This window comes from Salminus brasiliensis, chromosome 11, assembly GCF_030463535.1.
Source record: "Salminus brasiliensis chromosome 11, fSalBra1.hap2, whole genome shotgun sequence".
NCBI lineage: Eukaryota > Metazoa > Chordata > Actinopteri > Characiformes > Bryconidae > Salminus > Salminus brasiliensis.
Window position 1 is genome coordinate 35,775,727 of NC_132888.1, and position 23,274 is coordinate 35,799,000.

A 23,274-nucleotide genomic window follows, 5' to 3' on the forward strand; every position below is an offset into this window, starting at 1 on the left:
TAAGTTGAAGTAAAAAAGAAGGGGAAAAAAATGTTTGTTCTTCCATTCCGGGAGATGAACCTGATTAAAGACTATCAGTACAGTCTTCATGGACTTCTGTGTGACTTCCATCCTGAGCTTAAAGACCTGGATCCAAAGATCTATGAGGAGATCAAAGCTGTGTTCATATTTGATGGTCTGGATGAAAGCAAAATTGCACTGAACTTTGAGGAGTGTAAGAAAATATCTGACATCACCTCATCAGTGGGTGTGTTGATGACCAACCTCATCAAAGGAGAGCTGCTTTCCTCTGCTCTAATCTGGATAACCTGCCGACCTGCAGCAGCCAATCAGATCCTTCCTAAACACATTAACTGTGTGACAGAAATCCAGGGATTTAATGACTCACAGAAGGAGGAGTACTTTAGGAAGAGGATCAGTGACCAAGACCAAGCCCAGAAAATCATCTTCCATGTTAAGACAGCGAGGAGCCTCCATATCATGTGTCACATTCCCGTCTTCTGCTGGATCTCAACCACTGTGCTTCAGAGACTCATCAAACGTCATCACTCAGAAATCCCTAAAACTCTGACTGAAATGTACTCCCACTTCCTGATCACTCAGACCAACATGAAGAACCAGAAGTATGAGGAGAAAGATGAGAGAGACCCAAAGAAACTGCTGGAATCCAACAGACCCAAGCTTTTGAAACTGGCTGAACTGGCGTTCAAACAGCTGATGTGATGTTCTATGAAGAGGACCTGAGAGAGAGCGGTATTGACGTCACTGAGGCCTCAGTGTATTCTAGGGTTTTTACTGAGATCTTTAGGGAGGAATGTGTGCTTTACCAGAGGAAGGTCTACTGCTTTGTTCATCTGAGCTTTCAGGAGTTCCTGGCTGCAGTTTATGTGTTTCACTGCTATGAAAGCAAGAACATGAAGGAACTGCAGTGTTTTATACCACAGTACAGACAAAATGTTCCTCTGGATGAGCTGCTGTTATATAAACCGTGATACAGAGAAAATGTTCCACTGGATGAGCTGCTGATGGGAGCTGTGAATAAAGCTGTAGAAAGTCAGACTGGACACTTGGATCTTTTCCTTTGTTTCTTGCTGGGCATCTCACTGAAGTCCAAAACTACTGAGTACATTAAGAGCTTAATCAAAGGAGATGATCCAGAACATCACGGTTCTCTTACTACTGAGAGATCCATCAATCTGTTCCTCTGTCTGTATGAAATGAAGGACCAGTCTCTCTCCAGAGAGATTCAGGAGTATCTAAACTCAGAGAAACACTCAGAAGAGAAGCTCTCTCCTGGACAGTGTTCAGCACTAGCCTGCATGCTTCTGACCTCGGAGGAGGTGCTGGAGGAGCTGGACCTAAAGAAATATAACACATCAGAGGAGAGTTATGAGAGACTGATCCCAGCTGTGACTGCCTGCAGAAGAGCTGTGTGAGTGTTTTATCTACATTAACACAACATCTGCATTCATAGATGTATTTGAATATTGATTGAGTAAAAACATTGACCACATTTCAGTTAGAATATTACAAATCATTTTCGAGAACAGCATTTTGTCCTGTTTATTTTAGTCAGAGTTTGTATATTTATTAAGGGTTTAATGGTACATAAAAGTCACAGCAAGACTGCCCTCCCCACTCTCTCTTTGCAGAAGGCATAAGACTTACTTAGGCTTCCTTTCACTTACTTATTTCGTGTGGTAGTTGGTACAACTTCTTGTGTGCTAATGTAAGCATATCTTGCACACACGTTTAAGACACAGAAAGACAGGAAAACAGCTGACCAATCCAAAGTGACAGTCTGGTAAGAACACACTGAAAACATTGTTAGTAACAGACTAACAATAAGTGTTTTAGGGAGTGAGTTATGGTTTGATTGAGTCTGAAAATATGTCTTTGTGTTGAAAAATGGAAATAATGTATGAATTAGCAGCCTTATTTCATTTTGATTAAATACAATGTACTGTAGCTGTGCTATCTTTCTAAAAAGATTTAACTCCAAACTATTTACCACATTCAAGTGGTGCTATGCATAGTTTAAAACATTTATCCCTCTTTAGTAAAAAGTAGTGTCACCCAAACTTGAAGTTAAAATCACCTAAAAAATGTCACAGGACTGTTTACAGGACTACGTTCTTTTGAAGTTTTCAGACCGCTTTCAAAATGGCCATCAGAATATGTGAACACATGCATACCCATATTTTAGTTTACAGTTCTCTGATTGGTTGAAAATAACAGGAAATTTGTAGTAGCAAGCAAATTAATTGTTTAGGATATCCAGAAAGATAATATGCTATTTTTCCTTTAAAAAGAATTTAAGTTCAAAGATAGTAATGTGCTTAATGGGTATGTGTGCTGCTATATGTGGTTGACTGTATTAAAAGCTGCACTAGGCTCTCAGAGAACCGCTAATAAGCGTTGTTTTTGTGCTGTGCTAAGCCAGACAATCAGAATATCTGAGTATCTAGTAAATTTCACATGGTCAAAATCAGTAGAAATCTTATGTAGTATATCAGTACAAATCTTGATGATCTAGGAAGATGATGTTTAAAAAGCATGAAAGCAGATTGTGCCCTTAAGTTTAAAGCCAGTTTAAAACATACACCTCCGCCACCCCCATATTGGCACTGTACATTCTGAACTTCAGTGTTCAGGGATCAGGGATTAGGCACATTTTGAACACTAGTAGAATGACTTTTCTTTTTTTAGGTTGCATGTTTGGCCCATTTTATATATTATTTGTTTATTGTTTCTATTGCGTTTGCAGGCTTTCTGGATGCTCTCTCACCAACAACTCATGTAAAGCTCTATGCTCTGCTCTACAATCAGTAAACTCCTCTCTGAAAGACCTGGACCTCAGTAACAATGACCTGCAGGATTCAAGAGTGGAGCTGCTCTCACACTGTAAACTTGAGACACTAAGGTGAATGTTCTGTAAATTGACTGGAAAAATGTGGAGAAGCTGAGAAACATGATAAGGACACTGACAACATGATTCATTTTATCGTGTTTTAGAATACTATTGTATCTGTATGACTGTAAACATTGTTATGGAAAATTATATTATAACCACATTATAATTTTATGTTGATTCATAATAGACTCATTTAAAATCCACTCATTCATTGTAATCATGCTTAGCCTTGTGATAGTGTGTGCTAACCATAATCATGTGTTGGCCTTGCAACTGCCTGTACGGCATGTGTTAAATCGCTCTTCTCTTCCCATGAAACACTATTGTTTTTCCTAGCATAGATTAAAGCTGCATTGGGAGTGCACCTGACGTATTTACAGCCTATCTTAACCTGCTAGTAACCTCTCGACCCGGACAATGTGTCCTCTCAGGCGCCAGTACTCTGATCTATGGGTCACAGCGACCTGAACAATGTATCTCTTCAGACGTCGGTGTGGCACGCATACCCTCTCCCCCTCCCTTATCTCAACTTCCTAATCTATACTATAAATATGTATGTTAAATGCTTTTACCTCAGTCTGTATCGTGGTCACAAGCTGCGTGCAGACTCAATAAAACTTTGCTACTCAATGCATATTCTTGTCTGCCTTATCGATTCTTGACAGAATTCCATGACAAACTTGGCGTCATGAACAGGATGAGCACGGCCTTGCAGCAGAGGTAGAGCAGCTGTGCGCACACCGGGGACGCCCTCCGGAGAAACGAACCGGACCCAAACGAGGAAGACCCACAGAACAAGGGCAAGTACCGTGGGGGTGAGCGCGACTGATCATCCCTCCGCCTGCAAGGCCTGCCTCATCCAAACGAACCAGTGGTGACCTGTTAGAACCTGAATTGGATCATTCAGTGAGTATAACAATATACTCCGAAATCCCTGGAGTTTTTGCCTTGGTCCTCCACCACCTTAGTGTATATTTCATGACGTACTGTGAAATAGGCGCAGTAGACTGCTGCGGTTTTGTCCTCTATTAGTAGACGGACGTTAGTCCTCTATTATTAGACAGATGTTGGTCCTCTATTGTTAGACGGATGTTTGTCCTCTATTGTTAGACGGATGTTAGTCCTCTGGTAGTAGACAGACGGGTTTTTTAGTCCGCTATTATTAGACGGATGGGTTTTAAGTCCTCTATCTTTAGACGTATCGATAGTGATTAGTGACCCGGGTCCAGGTGGTGGGGACGTAGTGAGAAATTGAGGCAAAAAAACCTCACAGTAAAACTTTTTGGGACTAAATTGCAGAAGGTACAGTGCATTGAGAGAGCAAAATGGGATTCCATCATAGTAAGTTTCTTTTTATTTTTTATTTAATATATATATATATATATATATATATATATATATATATATATATATAATATAATATAATAAAAAGAAGCAGCATTTTTTCAAAAATTATTATTAGAAGTGCATTATGTGCACTTCTGGGTTAAATATTTTGGTTTTCCTCATAATGATAGCAAGTGTTAAATATCAGAAGAAATATTTTGAGAAACTCAAAACTAGACTGGGCAGTAAGCCAAATACAACAGATAAAAAACTTTAGAACATTGGTCAAATCACAGTGTGGGAATGCTGAGCATGTTGAATTTCTGGCTGGAAGAACCAGAGAAGCGTCAAGGCCAGATACAGGCTTGGGAGGGAAAAGGGGGAACTAACGGTGTCTCTCAGTGTGTGTATCTCACAGCCGATCCCGACCTCGACGCCGCACCTCCAGTGCCCAGCCAGCAGCTCAACCAGTGGCTCAGCAAACGGCTCAACCAACGGCCCGACAAGCAGATCAACCAAGCGGCTGGAGTGCAAGCATCGACACCCGCAGCAGAACCCCCTCCATACCCAGCTGAAGACGCACCGCGTCAGCCACCACTACAAGCCCAATTGCGAGACCAACTACAGGACTTTAAGGGGGTGCTAGATAGGACCACACAGGAACTGGCATCCAAACCAGTTGGAAACACTTCAGAGGGACCGTATGCTCCACTGACCCGTGAACAGGACCAAGGCCTGACTGAGGAAGAATGAGGGCGAGTGGAACAGGCCTCAGGAAACATCCCAGTGAGTGGACATACCCGCTTTCGGCAGCAGAAGACAGGCCTACCGCCCCCCCAGCAGTGATCCACCACGAGGACCGGTATTTGCAATGCCAGCGATTCCACAGGGCGAATACTGGCCTCCCCCACCTCTAACTCCACCAGCTGGACAGTTCCCTATGGTTGAGGTGGCTGGAGCAGAAGGAGTGATTATGGTACACAGACACTGGACTGAAGCTGATATTGCAGAGGCCGCTTCCAGTCTCCCCCACTCAGCAACAGTGGGGGGAGAACATTTCAGCCAAGAGTTACAGAACTTTGTGAGATCCTGCCGACCCACAGCTATGGAGCTAAGACGACTGCTGTTGCGTAAGCTTGGGCGGGACGGCGAGGACACAGACGGAGACGCACCAAGCAGGGAAGTGAAAAATCCATACTATTCGTTAGCACAGCAACTCAGTAAAAACCCCACAGCTTTGACACAAATTGAAATTGTAATAAATCGGAAGAAATTGAAGTTTTTGGTAGATAGTGGGACAGCCCACTCAGTAATACAAAAAGAACAGATTGTGTGTCCACTTCAACCTGACATAACTGTAACTATTATAGGTGTAGGGGGTAATACGGTAACAGAAAAGGTGTCCACTCCCCTCCAATGCAAAGTAGAAACTTATGAGTTTGAACATTGTTTCATTGTTTCACCTGTCTGTCCAGCCAACCTCATGGCACGAGATTTGATGTGCAAATTGAATTGCACACTCCAGAGCACCCCAAAGGGGCTCTCCATTTCTTTCGGGGAACCTCAGATGGTTCAGTATGACCCAGGTAGACCAGGGTATGCCTATGAGTGGCAGTGTTTGGACAGCACAGGAGAAACAATGAAACACTTCCTCTGAGAGGTGAAAAGCACAGTCTCAACCCATTTGCTTTGGAAAAAGCCAGATGATTTATATTGTATGGCCCATGTTTCTGATGGACCTGATTTTGACTATGAAACTGAGTTTTTAAAGTAGACAGAGAAATGCTGAACGTGTGTGCACTCGTGTGGAGTGATCGGTGGGCTGCTGCCCTGGTTCAGTTGTGTGAAGTACAGAGTGAGTTGTTTGATGTGTCGGATTCGACTCCTCACATTGCGTTGGGGAGGTCAGAGGACACAATGCAGTGGGAAGAGGTGGGGCCATGGGCTGCATGGCTCAGTCGACTGTCGGACTGGCAACCCACCTAAAACCCTAGTTTTCTTTAGCCCCACTGCTAATGCGTGGAAACCAAAGCATGCTTACGAGCTGCTGGTGAACCGAACTGTGGAGCTGCTCACACAGAATGAGCTCTTCACCGGTGTTGCGCTCACCCCAACCGAGGAGGAGGAGCTGTCATCTGTGCCTCTCACACTCTGGGCGTGTGGGAAACATGATGTGGGATTGGTTAAGAACTGTGAACCAGTCCGTATTGTGCCAAAGTCAGATTACAGGCCCAAACAACATCAGTATCCTTTAAAAAAGGAGGCTTTGGAGGGCATTAGGCCCGTGTTTCAGTCTTTGAAAGAAACTGGAGTAATCATTCCATGCCCCTCCTCTCCTGTGCGAACTCCAATCTTCCCAGTTAAGAAACCAGGCAGAGATGAGTGGAGATTTGTGCAGGATTTACAAGCTGTAAATGCAGCTTTACATCCACGAGCGCCAGAAGTACCCAACCCACACACCATACTCTCTCAGATACCAAGCGATCATGGGTGATTTTCAGTAGTTGACCTGGCAAATGTTTTTTTCAGCATACCTGTCCATCCAGACAGTCAATTCTGGTTTGCATTTTCATTCGAAGGTCAGACGTATACCTTTACAAGGCTTTTACAACCCCCCACATGGAAATTGTGTCAAGCAGGCACCCTGGCACTCCTCACCCATTTAGCCAATGAGGGGCACAAGGCCAGCAAAGCAAATTGCAATATTGCAAACAGGAAGTTACATTCCTGGGTCACATACTTTCCAGAGACACTCAGGCCTTGTCAGCTGATCACACACACAGGCCATAGTCTCTCTCCCCAAACCCAAGACAAAGAAGCAGCTGCTCTCCTTCTTGGGAATGTGTTCATACTGCAGAACATTTATCCTTTCTTATGCAGAAAAAGAGGGCCCTCTGAGAGATATTATTCCCAATAAGGGAAGCAGCAGCTCAGTCTTAAAGTGGACTCCAGAAGCAGAGCAAGCTTTTAATGAGTTAAAAAAGGCCTTACAAACAATGCCTGCTCTGGGAATCCCTGATCCAACAAAACCATTCACTCAAATGGTAGATGCTAAGGACAAATACATGACATCTGTGCTCACTCAAACACATGGTAATAAACAACACCCAGTGGCGTATTTCTCAGGCAAGTTAGACACTGTAGCACAGGGTTTACCAATGTGTCTCAGAGCAGTAGCTGCAGCAGAAAAGGCAATTACAGCATCCAGGGACATTGTTGCTTATGCTCCACTGACAGTGATGGTCCCACACGCGGTTCACCGCATCCTGCAGGACCAGAAGGTGTCCCACCTATCTGCACAAAGGTGGTTGAGGTATCACACCACACTCTTAGACATGCTAAACATCACTGTAAAGCGATGCTCCACTCTCAACCCAGCCACCCTCCTCCCAACAGCTGAGGACGGGGAACCTCATGACTGCCAGGCAGTCCTACAACATACATGTAGCCCCCGCATTGACCTCAAAGAGGAACCATTACAGAATGCGGAAATGGAGCTTTTGTGGATGGCTCTGCTCGCAGAGACAACACAGGTACTAACAGAGTAGCATATTCTGTGGTTTCAGAGACAGAAGTGCTCAAAACACAGGCACTGCCCCATCATACTCTGCTCAAGCTGCAGAACTTGTAGCTCTGACTGAAGCATGCAAATTACCCGAAGGCAAAAGAGTAAACAATCTGCATGACTTCGGGAATATTTGGAAGCACAGGAACTTCCCAACCAGCTCAGGGAGCAAAATCAAACACCATGCATTAGTCAAGGATCTTCTGGAAGCTGTTATGCTACCAGCTGAGGTTGCAGTAATGAAATGTGCTGCTCATACAGCAGCCCAAGATCCTGTCAGCAAAGGTAACGCATTTGCAGAGCTTCACAGCTACCTCACACTACACAGCCTGCAAGCATCACTGAAATTCAGTCCATGGCTACTGCAACAGAAATTAAGCAATGGAGAAAAGCCGAATGCAGCAAACTAAATTCTGTTTGTGCACACACACAAACAAATCGCCCCTGCTTGCCTAGAGCATACATGAGGGGCCTAGTTGAAATTGTACATGGGCGTAGCTACATGTCCATAGCATAACAAAACATTGGTATGCACCAGGCATCACTACACTCACCCGAAATTTTTGTTCAAAATGTTTAGTGTGTGCACAAAACACAACTCGTGGCCAGGGACTCACAAGAGCCCCACCAGCTGGTCACCCCCCAGCAACTGGACCGTTTCAGCACTTTATTTTGTAGAACTTACTCCGGCTGAAGGGGAAAAATACTTGCTGGTTTTGTGCATGTTCAGTATGTGGTCTGAGGCTTTTCCAACAGAAAAAACAGGATGGAGCAGCAGTCACAAAGGCGTTCCTGAGAGAAATCATCCCAAGATGGGGGCTGCCAAGCCGAGTTTCAAGTGACAACAGGACCCCATTCGTGCACACAGGTGAAAGCAGTGCTGCCGAGCCCAACAGAGAGTCCGCTGCACGACTTCCAGCCAGGAGGGTGGATGGACCGCATCACATGCTGATGGTCACCCACACAGCTGTGAGGACTGAAGGACGAGCAACGTGGGTACATCACACGCACTGCAAGAGGGCACCACCGGTGGAGGACAGCGAAACACAGCACACCCCGTCTTAGGTCAGGACCTGTGCTATAGGGTGTTTTCGGCAATGCCGGCCACTATGGGCACTTGGGGACTGCCAAGAACACCGGGGTGGGGTGTGACTGTGTTTCTGCTCATCTACTGCTTCCGGATGGCAACAGCACAAACAAATGCAACTGTCACTGTCCAATGGGAGACTGAGGGACCTGCCTCAGACATTGGACTTGCCAAGATGGGACGCAAACACCTAATCTACACATCCAGTGGGCGAGACTACCTGTGGAAACATGCATTTGACAACCCCCTGCGTCAAATGATCACAGCACATGTGGATAAGTCACAGGTGCTAAACTGTCGCATCATAAAAGTACCCAGCCATCTTTATAGCTATGCAGATTACCGGAAATATCTCTATGACCCCATTGCCCAGTCAGAGATCAAGAGTGGGGCCAACATCACACTGATAACACTACCAGAAGATGGCAATCAGCTGGGTATAAATGTGACTGGAAGATGGAATGAAACTCTCCCTAGCGGCAACTACCAATGCTGCATTAAACGAGCAGGGGTTGATTATTGTGCTCCACTCTCCCTCATCGCTCTCCCCCCTGTACCAACGGATGAACAACTGCTGAAGGAAAGACTGCTAAATGCACAGGAAGCAGAGGAGGAGGAAGTAGTGGCAGAGGACTTGGAGCCAGGTTTCCAGGGCCGTAGCATGACTGAACAAGAAAGGTTAGCAATCCAATGCCACCACAACACAGCCTGCATGTCTGCAGCAATACACGCCAGGTCCGCTGAACAGCCACACTGCCTGGTATGTCAGCACATGTCAGTTCCATGGGTCGTCATGCCACTTCGCCAAACTGACCTGGTCTATCACATCACTCCCTCCATGTGCAATGTGATCAGCCAATCGACAACTTGCTCTTTAACTGGGACTCGTAGTGTAGGATGGTCACGATGTGACAGATACATCACTGTGACAGGTGGAGGCACCAAATGCAAGGGGAACACCACCAAATACGACTGCACAATGACTAAACCTCAGGGCATCAAAAATTTGTTATGGATCTGTGGGGATAAGGCCTATGGACAGCTCCCCAGGAACTGGACCGGCTGCTGCTATGCTGGGGCTGTTCTTCCCAGGTCCACGGTTTTCAGCCTACACAACGCCAAACAACCTCAAGCTTCTCACACAAGGATGAAGAGGTCACTTCAACAGACACACTACGGGCAGTACCGCCTGATGGAGCCATTCACCACACTCACAGGTACCATCGGATGGTCGCTTCTACCCGGGATCGGAACAGCAGCGACTCTAATGAAGATCAATGGACTGGCATACGAACTCATGGTAACAGTGAATGACACCGCTGGGGCTGTAAGAGCTCTGAGACAAGAACAACAGGCCATACGAGCGGCCGTGGTACAGCATCGTATGGTGTTGGATTTACTCTCAGCACACCAAGGGGGGGTCTGTAAAATGATAAATACTTCATGCTGTTTTTATCTTCCCGATTTCAGTACAAACATCACAGAATACATGAGCCACATGCGTAAAGCAGTGATTCCTCCGGACACTATGCAAGGGGGATGGTGGGATTGGTTGTCGGCCCTATTAGGGCATGAGGTACTCAGATTGTGGTCGCTGGTAGCTAATTGTAATGTTGATATTGACCATTTTGATTCTAGGGCCATGTTTTTTCTCCTTGGTGGGATGCTGTGTCTCAAAATCCATACAAGTACAAGCTGCAGCCCTTTTCTTAGAGACGTCCAATTCTGAGAATGATGGCCAATTTGAGGGCCTTAGAGAATTGTTTCATAATAAAGTTTAAATTATTTATTAAGAATAAAAGGGAAAAGTGTTATGGAAAATTATATTATAACCACATTATAATTTTATGTTGATTCATAATAGACTCATTTAAAATCCACTTATTCATTGTAATCATGCTTAGCCTTGTGATAGTGTGTGCTAACCATAATCATGTGTTGGCCTTGCAACTGCCTGTACGGCATGTGTTAAATCGCTCTTCTCTTCCCATGAAACACTATTGTTTTTCCTAGCATAGATTACAGCTGCATTGGGAGTGCACCTGACGTATTTACAGCCTATCTTAACCTGCTAGTAACCTCTCGACCCGGACAATGTGTCCTCTCAGGCGCCAGTACTCTGATCTATGGGTCACAGCGACCTGAACAATGTATCTCTTCAGACGTCGGTGTGGCACGCACACCCTCTCCCCCTCCCTTTTCTCAACTCCCTAATCTATACTATAAATATGTATGTTAAATGCTTTTACCTCAGTCTGTATCGTGGTCACGAGCTGCGTGCAGACTCAATAAAACTTTGCTACTCAATGCATATTCTTGTCTGCCTTATCGATTCTTGACAGAATTCCATGACAACATCATGTAAACATAATGATTTTTTATGAATCCCAACCATATAATGTACTTAATGTCCTATTTTATAGAACCAGTTGTAATTTCTGTCCTTTTGCAGATTAGCTTTGTGTAATCTTGGGGTAAACTCTTGTGAAAGTCTGGGGTCAACTCTACAGTCAACTCCTCCCTGAAGGAGCTGGACCTCAGTAACAAAGACCTGCAGGATTCAGGAGTGGAGCTGCTCTCTGCTGGACTGAAGAGTTCACACTGTAAACTGGAGACACTCAGGTGAGATTTTTTTTTAATTAAATTATAACAAACCATTACAAAGATCTCATATTTAAAGAGATCAGTATTCTTTCATGTTCCCTGGGACGTGCAGAACAACTAGCATATCTTTGTTTTAGAGAGCTCAATAACTATTGCAGTGAAGACGGGTAGACACTCTCACTCTCACTGACTACTGACTTTATGCTTATTTGGGTTTATTCTAATGTTATATAGTAGTGGTATACCAGTAAAAAACCTTGTTGCAGCATTTCACAAATGTCATGACATACCAAAAAAACTCCAAAAAAAAAAAGAAAAAAAGAGTCTTTCTGATTAAAAAAATATTTTAAAAAAAAATGGACCAATTTTCCTCCTGAATGTTTTTAAAATTATATCTAAAATATTTGTTAAATGACTTTTATATACTTTACCCTAAGCTAGAGAGCATACCAATAAGTGTTGTTCAGAATATTTTCCTTATTCACAAGAAATGTTCAATGTTGTTCAGTAATACCACAGAACACAACACAACAGATTCTGTTTTTTTTGTTCATTTTTTGGGGGCTATTGAGCCTCTCTCTATTTCCCTAAAGTTTGCAGCAACTAAACACACTGTATGCTAATGACTTATTTCTATATATTACGGACCCTGTGGGCTGCTCTGATAATTTTTGGGAAAATGTATTTCATTTTCAGGTTACATACATTTATGTAAAGTGAATGCATTCAACTCAACTCTGATGCTTTCGTTTGACATCTGTAGGTATCTGGGTATAAGAGCATCTTTGTCCCCAGACTTGAAGTGAGTGAAGGTAGTTAAATCCAGTCTGAAATAGTCAATTTTGTTCCACAGTGAGCAAATGTTTGGCAGAAGAAAATTTTGAAGGTCTCTGGCACAGCTTGCATCATTTCCTGGAATGGACTGTGATGGTAGGCATGACCACTACTGTGCAGGCCTCTTGGTCTTGCCACTGTAGAATGCCCAGTTAGAGGAGAGTTCTGGCTCCAAAGCCAGTAAACCCCTCGAGTTGCTGGATGCGTTGGATACATGAAGCTCAAGCAAAGTACTGCGACTATAGACTAATCACATATTCAACTGTGTCAGAAAAATGAGTACATTTAATGCAGAACGCACATCACTGACAGGAGCAGGAGTAGCCACTATCATAAAAGGCTTGTTTTAGTTTTTGTATTTATATAAAGTTTTATAGGTAGACACACCCACTGATCACTGACTTCATTAAGCAGTTTACACCTGGCATTGATAGCATAATGGAGTAGTATCTGGATCTTATTTGGTTGGATTCCCTTTCCACTTTCCACACATCTTTAGTGTGACCAGAGTGGCATAGGGATGGAAATTTTTGTGTATTGTAGAATGTAAGTAGAATAGTTTATTATTAACAGAAACTTTTTTACCCAAAATATGCAGTATGTGCAACTTTTAATTGTGTTTCTGTAATCTGGTCTTCCAAGTAAAAGTTTATTTCTGACATATATTGATGATATATATTCATACACGGTACAGCTAGTTGTCATGCCTGGTCAGGTGTGGCAGTGAACCATGAAACACTTTCAGAGATGCGCGGCCGACTTCCGGTATCCTAGCTCCTTTTATGGGCACTAGAGTGGAGTCCTGGGAATACCCCGGGGGAGAGCGTGACAACGAGGTCCTGACACTATTAGGACAATTCTTAAATGACTGTCCAGTCACATGGAAGAAGGAGCTAAAAGATAGACTACATTAAATATAGCATCAAATGTAAGAATAAAAAAAAAATAGATTCTACATTATTTACATAACTAATAAAATAAAAATAAAATATTGATTTCACATTTGGCTATAACCTAACTCTGCAATGATGCCCATATAAAATTTGGTTCTGCTCTTGAGTCTTGTTGTATTAATTCATAAAAAAATTAATTTAATTTAGGAATGTGCAGTGATGTGCAGTGATGAATAATGCTCATTGAAAGTTTTTTTATTGTGTTTCATTTAGTCCTGTTTGATGTCAAAATGTTGATGTTTATGTAGAGTTTGGAGTTTGTTGTTTTTGTTTTGCAGATGATTTTGTGTAAATTCCATCTCTCCCTCTTTTTCCATTTCTTTTCTGCAGATTGTCTGGGTGTATGATAACAGAAGAAGGCTGTTTTCTGCTGGCTTCAGCTCTGAAATCAAGCCCCTCACATCTGAGAGAACTGGATCTGACCTATAATCACCCTGAAGAGTCTGGAATGAAGCTGCTCTCTGATCTACTGGAGGATCCACACTGCAAACTAGAGAAACTACTGTGAGTTGTGGCCTTACTTGGCCAGATTTATAAAACACATCACCAGATATACAGTGTAGTTAAGAGCAAACAGTGCTGCTGTACACATTCCGCTTACATTTGTGGTGCTGTCAGATCATTTTAATAGAGACTTGAGATAATCTGCAGATTGCCACCATCCTGGTGACTAAGCATTGAGGGTAATAAACTCACATCCGCTTCCAGGCAGGTTCCCTGAAGTTCTCTGTGTGTATTACAGCTGGACAGTGGAAGAGTTGATCATTTTCAGAGATGGAGCTGTTTTTTCTAGACTCTGTCTGATTTCTGAAGGGCAGCTCTGATCATGTGTGTTTTCTCTAATCCTCCCTGTGTTGAGGAGAGCCTGAGGGAACGTGGCCTCTGTTTCATCATATTTCCCCTCCAGTGAAACACAAAGTCATGAATGAGCTCTTCAGAGTTCCTGAACACTCAAATAAGAAACAGAAATGAGAACCTTCTTCCCCAACGTTCTGCTCGGAAGCATTTATGGGGTGCTAATAATTATGACACATTATTGATACGGTTTTGATAAGTAATTCTACATTAATAAGGGTTTAGTTTCTAAAACCAGTTTCAGTTTCATTTCCACACACACTTTATCACCTTTTACCATCTTAATAAAACTGTGTGTGTGTGTTAAGGGTGGATTGTGGAGGGAAGAACAGGATGAAACAAAGACTGAAGAAATGTAAGAAAATCCATCACTCACTCACATACACATGCACACACACACTCCCACTATGCTGTCCCTTTTAAAATGTGTGTTTGTGTGTGTGTGCAGATGCATGTGAGCTCACTCTCGACCCAAAAACAGCACACACTCGTCTCTCTCTGTGTGAGGGAAACAGAAAGGTGGAGTGTGTGAGACAGAAGCAGCCATATCCGGATCATCCAGACAGGTTTAACTGTTGGGGTCAGGTCCTGAGTGTGGAGAGTCTGACTGGACGCTGTTACTGGGAGGCTGAGTGGAGAGAGGGGAAGGCTGATGTAGCCATGTCTTACAGAGGGATCAGGAGGAAAGGAGGTGGTCTAGACAGTCGGTTTGTATTCAATAATCAGTCCTGGAGTCTGCAGTACTTTGATTACAGGTACACTGTTTATCACAATAAAAAGACAATCTGTGAATTTCTCCATCCACAGCAGTCTGGCAGAGTAGGAGTGTATCTGGACTGGCCAGCCGGCACTCTGTCCATCTACAGCATCTCACCTGACACACACACACTGACCCACATACACACACTCCAAACCACTTTCACTGAGCCACTTTATGCAGGGATCTGAGTTTGTTTTGGCTCCTCAGTGTGTGTGAGTGAATTGGAATAACCTAACCTAAATAACCATTTGTGTGTGTGTCAGCTTTATCTCACTCTGAAATATCTACACTAAAGTGTGTTTAGTGTGTGTTTCACTGTAGGAAAAGGAAAAGAAAGGATGAGTAATACAGGATTATTGTACACTGTTATTTCTTACTGATGTTACCTAAATGTTGTCAGGCAGTGGTGGCTCAGCAGTACTTTTTTTTTCAGACCAAAACTAACACAAATTCCCCCTCCTGGACAAATGTAGTATTGCACATGGCAAGAGTGTGTGTTGTGTTTTCTGTCGGACTCTTCCCAAGCTCCACCCACTCAGACACACCTTCAGCCTATCAGGGCCTCATTGGCACACGTCAATGGCAGAAATGTTTAGTAATGTTTAGTGGTTACAGGAGAAACAAGTCACACATGTCTGTATATGATGTAGCTCCCTTATTAACATAGTACATTACTTTAGTACAGATGCAATAAAGAGATAATGATTACAGTAAATTATAATCAATTACACTAATTTAATAAAAAGAGGGGAAAACAGTAGTTTAAAACCAGACCAAATGATTTTGGAGCATTGCTGTGAAAAACTGATAGCATTCAGTGACAAGAGCATTAGCGAGGTCAAGATGTTCGATGATCACCCAACCCTATCCCCAACTCCCAAATGTATTGGATGGAGCACCACTACATTCCAGAGAACACAGTTCAAATTTGTCTGGATGATCCGGATATGACGGATCTCTCACATGCTCCACTTTTCTGTTCCCTTCAGACAGAGACACACATGTATATGCTGTGGGTCCAGAGTGAGCTTAAGCAAAAGGGCTGGCCCGTGGCATAGGCAGTACAGGCGTGCCAAATAGAAGAAAAAAGATCATGCTATCTTCCTTTTTTTTTACAAATGCAATTTACATTATTTCTAAATATCAAAATAAGGCGAAAACATCATATCATAGACTTAATAATGTAAGCCCTATTATTTTCTGTGATGCGCACTTCATGCGGAATCCCTGTGGCATGTCAAACTCCCCTCTAGCCTGACTGCCATTAGTTACCGAGATGAGATCCTTAGACCCCTTGTGAGACCATATGCTGGTGCGGTTGGCCCTGGGTTCCTCCTAATGCAGGACAATGCTAGACCTCATGTGGCTGGAGTGTGTCAGCAGTTCCTGCAAAATGAAGGCATTGAAGCTATTGACTGGCCCGCCCGTTCCCCAGACCTGAATCCTATTGAGCACATCTAGCACATCATGTCTTGCTCCATCTACCAACGTCACGTTGCACCACAGACTGTCCAGGACTTGGCGGATGCTTTGGTCCAGGTCTGGGAGGAGATCCCTCAGAAAACCATCCGCCAACTCATCAGGAGCATGCCCAGACATTGTAGGGAGGTCATACAGGCATGTGGAGGCTGTAATTACTGTAAATAATATTGTTATTGCTTTTTTTAATTCTTATTTATATTGTGTATATAGTGTAAATTATTTATCTAAATTTTTGTAACTGAGTGTCTTGCCATCCCTTTCTGCTGTGACACTGAGAATTTCCCCACTGCGGGACTAATAAAGGACTATCTTATCTTATCTTATCTTATCTTATTCTCTTGCACTACTTGCTTGCAATGTAAGACCCTTCCCGCTGGCAAACTCATGCCCCTACCTGTCGCTTATCGTCCTTGGTCCCATCTTGCATGTAGATTTCGTCACAGCCCCCCCGGACTCAGAGGATAACACTACCATACTTACCATCATTGATTGTTTTTCATGCGGGGTTAGATTTATTCAATTTTCCGGATTTCTTGGATTTTCACCGATGTCATCCAAGCCGCCTCACTTATTCTGCTTGGCGACTTCAACCTTCCATCGGAGAAATTCCAGTCATCATGCCTACTCCCATTGCTATCATCCCTTGATCTCACGTTCAATCAGTCTGCACCAACACACAGAGCAGGAAACACACTTTGGACCTTATCTTCAGCAGACCTGTCCCTGCTCTGGATGTGGCTGTGACTTCTCTGGACTTCTCAGATCATCACTTTCTTTCCTTCTCACTCCCTCTCTCTGCTCCTTCTTCAACCACTACTTTCACAAGTTCTTTTACTCTTCACCGCACTCTTCGCTCTGTTTCCCCCTCAGCTCTTGCCTGGACTGTCCTGACCACTCTTCCACATCTTGACTTCTCCTCTCTCCCACTAGAAACTGCTACAGACACTCTCCTCTCATCTATCTCCACCTCTGTCGACCTCCTCTGCCCTTTCTCGTCTTAATCAGCAAATTCCTCTCCACCTTCCCCGTGGCTGACCGATGTTCTCCGCAACAACCGTAGAGAGAGTTAAAAGATGAGGTAAAGGAGAGGTAAGGAGAAGTACAAATGGCTGAAAAAAAGTGGAGTAGGTCACAAGATAACTCTGACCTCCACTCCTATTAGTTTCTTTTCTCTAGGTTTAGAATGGAAGTAGCTGCTGCAAAAGCATCATTCTACAGGGGGAAACATGGAAGCATCTGTATCTGACCCCCGCAAGCTTTTCTGTTAATCCTTTGAAATGACATCTGATTCATTTAAAATAAATAATTTGATTTTGCATGTGTCTTCATCTTTACAAACAGGTGCAAACACCTATAAATCAAGGGTAGACCTAGACCTGTGGCCTCATTCTGTGAGCAGGCAGCATGTACCGCTAGCCGCAAGCAGGGGGCCCGGCCAGCAAAGTAGGAAAGCTGGTGGGGTTGGAGCAAAGAACTCCAAGCCCCAGAATTCCCAGTGGTAATCAACGCTGACCAGGCCCACCTGTGTGGCACGGTATAAACACATCCAGCCAAACACACTTCCCCATCGCACCTTTGTAGAGGGGTGAACGGTAACAGTGGGTTTAAGTTGTGAACAGAAACGAGAAAAGCGAAAAGAGAACAGTTGTGAACAGAAAAGAGAAAAGTGAAAAGAGAAGTTTAAGTTGTAAACAGAAAAGAAAAAAGTGAACAGTTCATAACAGTGAAAAGAGAAAAGTAAAAAGAGAAAAGCATTTGAGTTGCTGTCTTTAGTTTGAGTAAACATCACTCCTGGTTTTTCTTTGTTTGTTTTCCCGCCGTTTTCCGTTTTCTGTTTCAAAAGAGAATTTCCATTTCCATTTCCACTTGAGTCCAAACCCCACACCACACCATAACAGAAAGGTGTGACCAACAATGGACTCAGCAGAGTTGGCGCCTATTAAGGAAGCTTTCCAACATCAAGGCACGGCCATCGGCCGCCATGAGCAACTGCTATTAAGATAAGATAGTCCTTTATTAGTCCCGCAGTGGGGAAATTCACAGTGTGACAGCAGAAAGGGATAGCAAGACACTCAGTTACAAAAATTAGATAAATAATTTACACTATATACACAATATAAATAAGAATTAAAAAAGCAATAAACAATATTATTTACAGCAAAAGACTCTTAATTGCACATGGGGGGGGGGTATTGCACAAAGTATTCCCTGAACATGAACATGTGTGTGTAGTTAAGTGTGTGCGTATGTGGTCCGCTGGGAGCAGTGCTGGTTGTGCAGTCTGACGGCAGCGGGAAGGAAGGACCTGTGATAGCGCTCCTTCACACACTCGCTAAAGGAGCTGCCCAGTGCTGCCAGAGTCTCATGCATGGGATGGGAGCTGTTCTCCAGCATGGATGCCAGCTTGGTTGTCATCCTCCTGTCTCCCACCACCTGCACTGGGTCTAAGAAGCACCCCAGGACAGAGCCGGCCCTCTTTATGAGTTTGTCCAGTCTCTTCTTATCTGCCGTCGAGATGCTACTGCCCCAGCAGACCACTCCATAGAAGATGGCAGATGCCACCACTGTGTCAAAGAACGTCCTCAGGAGCGCTCCCTGCACTCCAAAGGACCTCAATCTCCTCAGCAGGTAGAGTCTGCTCTGGCCTTTCTTGTAGAGTGCAGCAATGTTGACTGACCAGTCTAGTTTGTTGTTCAGATGAACACCCAGGTATTTATAAGAGTCCACACTCTCGATGTTCATACCCCGGATGTTCACTGATGGAGGGGGGTGTCTGCACCTGCGGAAATCCACCACCAGTTCTTTGGTCTTTCCAGCGTTTATCTGCAGATGGTTCTGCAGACACCAGTCCACAAAGTCCTGAATAAGTTCTCTGTACTCGCTGTCCTCCTCATTGGATATGAGGCAGACGATCGCTGAGTCATCAGAGAACTTCTGGAGGTGACAGGTCGGTGAGCTGTACATGAAGTCAGCAGTGTACAGGGTGAAGAGGAACGGTGCCAAGACCATTCCTTGAGGGGCTCCTGTGCTGCTGACCACCAAGTCAGAGACACAGTCCCGTGCCCTCACATACTGTGGTCGGTTGGTGAGGTAGTCCAGTATCCAGTTTGACAGGTGACTGTCCACTCCACAATGTCCTAACTTGTCCTTTAGAAGCCCTGGCTGTATGGTGTTAAAAGCACTGGAGAAATCGAAGAAGGTGATCCTCACAGTGCTGCCGGGCTTCTCCAGGTGAGAAAGAGCTCTGTGTAGAAGATAGATGACAGCATCATCCACCCCGACACCAGGCTGGTAGGCGAACTGAAGAGGGTCCATGGATGGGCTCACCAGAGGGCGGATGTGGTTAAGGACCAGCCTCTCCAGTGACTTCATCAGATGGGAAGTCAGTGCCACCGGCCTGTAGCTGTTTAGGTCCATTGGGTGCTGTGTTTTGGGCACAGGTACCACACAAGATGTTTTCCACAGCTGTGGTACTCTTCCCAGTTTCAGGCTCATGTTAAACATATGCTCAACTAACCTGCACAGCTGATCAGCGCAGGACTTGAGGAGCCTGGCACTGATTCCATCAGGACCTGTAGCTTTCTTAGGCTTGATCTTCCTCAGCTCATTTCTCACCTGGGTTGTTGTGAAGGACAGGTTGGAGCAGGGGGGTTGGGTGCTGGAATGTGTGAATGGGTGGTTGATGCTGCCAGACGATGAGCCATTAGGGGATGATGATGGTGATGATCGTGAGCCAGAAGTTCTGAGAGAAGAAGAAGGGGGAGGGCAGCATGATGGTAGTGCTGCTGAGTGGGGATACAGCAGGGGTGTCTGTGTGGGGGCAGGGCTAGGTGATTGATCAAATCTGTTGAAAAATAGATTAAGATCATTCACCCACTTCTGGTCCCCCGCCACCTGGGAGTTGGACTTTGTGTGGCCAGAAATGGTTTGAAGGCCTTTCCATACTCCCCTGACGTTGTTCTGCTGCAACTGTTCCTCCAGCTTCCTCTTGTAGCTGGCTTTCCCCTCCCTGATCTTCCTTCTCAGTTCCCTCTGCACAGCTTTCAGCTCATCCTTGTCACCAGATCTGAAGGCCCTCTTTTTCGCTTTTAGGAGAGCCTTTATATCTGGATTAATCCATGGCTTGTTGTTGGAAAAACACCGAACAGTCTTGGTGGGCACGGTGTTATCCACACAGAAGTTGACGTAGTCCGTAATGCAGTGAGTGAGATTGTCAATGTCCTCCCCATTAGGATCACACAGTTCTTCCCACACCGTTGTTTCGAAGCAGTCCTTCAGAGCCTCCTCAGACTCCTTAGACCATTTCTTCACTGTACGGGTGACAGCTGGTTCCCTATGTACAATGGGTTTGTACACAGGCAGAAGGTGAACCAGATAGTGATCAGATCTTCCAAGGGGAGGGAGAGGTGACAAGTTGTATGCCTCCTTTGTGTTGGCAAAAAACAGGTCCAGTGTTTTCATGTCTCTGGTGTGGCAGGTTACATACTGGGTGAAGGTGAAGCATGGTTGAAGTCTCCGGAGATAAGAAGGAGGGCCTGCGGGTGCTGTGTCTGCAGCCTGCACACAGCTGAGTGCAGAACATTACAGGCCAAGTCAGCGTTAGCAGAGGGGGGGATGTACGCAGCTATCATGATAACGTGCGAGAATTCCCTCGGCAGATAGTACGGCCTCATGCTAACGGCTAACAGTTCAATGTTCTTACAGCAAATCTGTTCCTTAATAGTGATGTGCCCAGAGTTACACCATCTATCATTCACAAATACTGCCAGTCCGCCTCCCTTCCTCTTATCGCTCTCCTCCGTCCTGTCCGCCCGGCTGAGGTGAAATCCTTCCACAGATACGGGGGTGTCTGGAGTCAGCGTGGTTAGCCAGGTCTCTGTAAACACCATGATGCTGCACTCCCGGTATTCCCTCTGATGTCGCGTTAGCGCCGCCAGCTCATCCATCTTATTGGGGAGCGACCTCACATTCCCCATGACTACAGAAGGAAGAGCGGGCTTGTAGCGTCTCCTCCGGGCGCGACACAGAGCTCCAGCCCGGCTCCCCCGCCGCCTCCTCCTCAGCTCGCGGGGGATGTCGTGCCTCTCACGCGGCAGCACAGCAGCGCTGCTGAGCGCTAACAGCTGGTCCCCGGTGTAAACAATAGGCACGCGACTCCGCACGGGATCTCCAGACACGGTCGTAAACAAGAAAAAAAGTAGCGTAGAAACCAGCAAAATCACCACGCTTTTGGTGTCCATTGTGCCTAGAGTCATAAGCAACACTAAACTACCAAAGAAACTTAACTTAAAAACTTCTAAATTGGAAAAAAGTTAGAAAAGCTCAGAAGTGAGCAGGAGCTGCTGCAACAGGCTGCCACCTCCGCGGCGCCATCTTGGAGTATCACAGATTTTGGCAATATTGGCGATCACAGAGCGGTTGAACCAGCTGGTAACAGTTCAGGCTGAGGCCACACAGGCCCGCCCTGAGACTGCCGCACAGCCAGTCCAACCCCCTCCTCCTGAGGTAGCCACGGTTGGACATGAGGCCCACTTGGTTACACCTGAGCGTTAGACTGAGGAATAAGACAAATGCAGAGGATTCCTGCTGCAATGCAGTCTCGCGTTCGAGCAGCAACCTTCTGGTTCCCCACAGAGCGCTCCAAAGTGGCCTACATGGTGTCACTGCTCACGGACCGAGCTCTAGCGTGGGCTATGGCCCTGTGGGAGCAGAACTCTCCTGACTGTCTTACTGCTCAGGCATTCACTAAGGAAGACGTTTTAACAGCCATTAGAGGGCAGAGACGCTGGCCCACGGCTGCTATACCTCACCCAGGGTGCACACTCTGTAGCAGAATATGCTATAGACTTTCGCACTCTGGCAGCGGAGAGTGCTCGGGGTGAAAAGGCCTTGAGGCCAATCTTTTTACGGGTTCTCAGTGGCAAGATGAAGGACGAGCTTGCCACTCATGACCTACCCTCTTCGCTCACCGACCTCTATGACGTATGCAATTGCCTGGACAACCGAACCACTCCCCCGAGGGGGCGCCTGTTTGCGATTTTCCCCCCCGGAACGTGCTGCCATGGACTCCTACATTAAGGAGGCATTGGAGTCCAGTTTCATATGTCCATCCTCATCCCCGGCTGGGGCTGGTTTCTTGGCAGACTCCGACCATGCATAGATGATCGAGGTCTGAACGCGATCACTGTGAAAGACCGCTATCCCCTCCCCCTCATGTCGACTGCTTTTGAGACACTGCAGCAGGCATCAGTCTTTACCAAACTGGACCTGCGCAGTGCCTACAACCTGGTCCGCATACGACAGGAGGATGAGTGGAAAACCGCTTTCATCACCCCTACAGGGCATTATGAGTATCGCGTCATGCCTTTCGGCCTCATGAATGCCCCAGTGGTTTTCCAGCATCTTATCAACAATGTGTTATGGGAGGCGTTGGACCGCTTCACATATGTCTACCTCGATAACGTATTAATATACAGCCAGTCCCTGGAGGAACACGTGGGACACGTCAGGCGAGTCCTCCAACTGCTCTTGGAGAACCGTCTCTTCATCAAGTTGGAGAAGTCTGTGTTCCACACAGAGACTGTGTCGTTCCTGGGGTTCATAATTTCCAAAGGCACCCCCCAAATGGATCCAACCAAGATTCAGGCCGTCAAGGACTGGCCACATCCTTCTTCTCTCAGGCAAGTCCAGTCCTTCCTGGGGTTCGCAAACTTCTTTCGCCGTTTTGTGCAGAACTTCAGTACAGTGGTGGCTCCCCTCACTGCCCTGACTCGAAAGACCCCAGGCCCCTTTCGTTGGTCCATGGAGGCTCAAAGGGCCTTTGAAGAGATTAAACTGAAGTTGACCTCACCCCCGGTTTTATAGCTACCGGACCCCAATGAACAATTTGTTGTC

The 23,274-nt window shown here is 45.3% G+C and overlaps 2 pseudogenes; both read left to right on the forward strand.

The window, feature by feature from the left end:
* The window catches only part of LOC140565646 (NLR family CARD domain-containing protein 3-like), a 30,386-nt pseudogene extending 22,833 nt beyond the window's left edge, over positions 1 to 7,553 (forward strand).
* LOC140565121 (NACHT, LRR and PYD domains-containing protein 3-like) overlaps positions 1 to 16,698 on the forward strand; it is a 55,825-nt pseudogene extending 39,127 nt beyond the window's left edge.
* The last annotated feature ends 6,576 nt before the right edge of the window (positions 16,699 to 23,274 follow it).